We start from the raw sequence: 343 nt of genomic DNA, 5'->3' as shown, positions 1-343 counted from the left end.
GCTGCGGTCTGGGGGTACAGCCTGGTCTAGGGGTATAGGCTGGTCTGGGGGTACAGGCTGGTCTAGGGGCACAGGCTGGTCTGGGGGTACAGGCTGGTCTAGGGGTACAGCCTGGTCTGGGGGTACAGGCTGGTCTGAGAACACAGGCTGGTCTGGGGGTACAGGCTGGTCTAGGGGCTACAGGCTGGTCTGGGGATACAGCCTGGTCTGGGGATACAGGCTGGTCTGGGGTACAGGCTGGTCTAGGGGTACAGCCTGGTCTGGGGGCACAGGCTGGTCTGGGGGTACAGGCTGGTCTGAGAACACAGGCTGGTCTGGGGGTACAGGCTGGTCTAGGGGCTAC

Source organism: Phoca vitulina, unplaced genomic scaffold (assembly GCF_004348235.1).
Source record: "Phoca vitulina isolate PV1807 unplaced genomic scaffold, GSC_HSeal_1.0 scaffold2832, whole genome shotgun sequence".
NCBI classification, from domain to species: Eukaryota; Metazoa; Chordata; class Mammalia; order Carnivora; family Phocidae; genus Phoca; species Phoca vitulina.
Note: the sequence above shows the minus strand (reverse complement) of the source record.